Genomic DNA, 1,646 nt, shown 5'->3' on the forward strand with positions numbered 1-1,646 from the left:
AGAACTGAACTAGAACTGAACTAGAACTGAACTAGAACTTAACTAGAACTTAACTAGAACTTAACTAGAACTTAACTAGAACTTAACTAGAACTGAACTAGAACTGAAATATAGTAGAATATTTCAACGAAAATAATAGTGTAAATATAATGCGTTTTGATTTTATTTTTTAGTTTTAAATTTTCCTAATAAAAAACAAGGCGTGTATTTTCTCACATAAAAAACACAACACATTATAGATTAAAATTTCGAACACATTTCTAACACTTCTTTTAACTAATTAACGATAAATTTGAAATCAGATGTGTTGACATTTTAATATTTTTAAATGTTTCACTCTCTACTACATGTGTGCTCTTTTCATGATTTTAAAAATATTTTGTGAATGAATTTTCATTTTTATCATATTTGACATATGATTTGACAGATGGCAGATATTTTAACAAGTTAATGTGTTTTAGAATTTGGTGGAAATTAATTAAGCTAGAAAACTAAGAGAAAACATTTGTTTTATTTCCAAGAAAAAAATTTTAATACAAATTTATTAGTTTAATAGAATTTTTTTTTTTGTAAATCAAATTGTTTTATTAATTTTGTTTTGCTTAAAGCCAAAAGCAAAATTGTTGTTGTGTTAGCTGCTTTGTTTTTCAACAGCAACTACGCATGTTTAAGCAACATGTAGCTAAACAATTGAATGTTGTCTGTAATAGTTTTTATATGTTGTTCGTTGGAGCCAACAGCAAACGCCATCACTGGCAAAACATTTTAACTGAAAATATTTCAACAATGCGTACTTTCAGTTTAAATTGTGCGTTCAACGTGAACGGTTGTTCAAAACGGATAAAAATAATTGAAAATATTTAAAAGTGTCTAAAAAGTGTAGTTTAGTGAAAAAATTGTTTGTTTTTTAAACCGGTGAAGTAAATGAACAAAAACAACAACAGGCAGTAGTAGCAGTGAAGTGGCAAAAACAAATCATGAAAATAAATGAATATGTTGTGAGAGCAATATTGTTGCATGTGGCAGTAGCCGCAGCAAAAAATAAATGTCTATTTGTTGTCAAGTTTGTTAAGAGAAACAAAAACAAAATTATGAAAACAACAATAAATATAATGTGTGTGTTTTTATATGGTGGTAAAGGTCGTTTACTTTTCGGCATTTTTATACAAAAAAAACATAAAATTTACACGGTTTCCAAAAATACTGGAACTGAGTTTTGAACAAAGTTTTGAAAGTATAAAAAAATATTTTATTTCTTGCAATTGAGTTTAGTTTTTACAAACATTTTTATTCAAATTTTATAATTTTGCAGTGATTTAAAAACTTTAAAAACTTAGTTGCCTAAAAGTAAAAATTTTATAATCTCAAGATTTCGGAACATCGGTTAATAGAGATTTAACATTTTGGAAAATTAAAAAATTTTTACAATTTTTGAAATTTAGATTTTTGTTGTTGTAAAAATGATCAAACATTTTTAACTTTTGAGAAAAAAAATCAACTTGAACTAAAACTAAACTAGAACTGAACAAGAACTGAATTAAAACTGAACTAGAACTGAACTAGAACTCAACTAGAACTGAACTAGAACTGAACTAGAACTGAACTAGAACTGAACTAGAACTGAACTAGAACTGAACTAGAACTGA

The sequence above is a fragment of the Lucilia cuprina genome, chromosome 2 (genome assembly GCF_022045245.1).
Source record: "Lucilia cuprina isolate Lc7/37 chromosome 2, ASM2204524v1, whole genome shotgun sequence".
Lineage (NCBI taxonomy): Eukaryota > Metazoa > Arthropoda > Insecta > Diptera > Calliphoridae > Lucilia > Lucilia cuprina.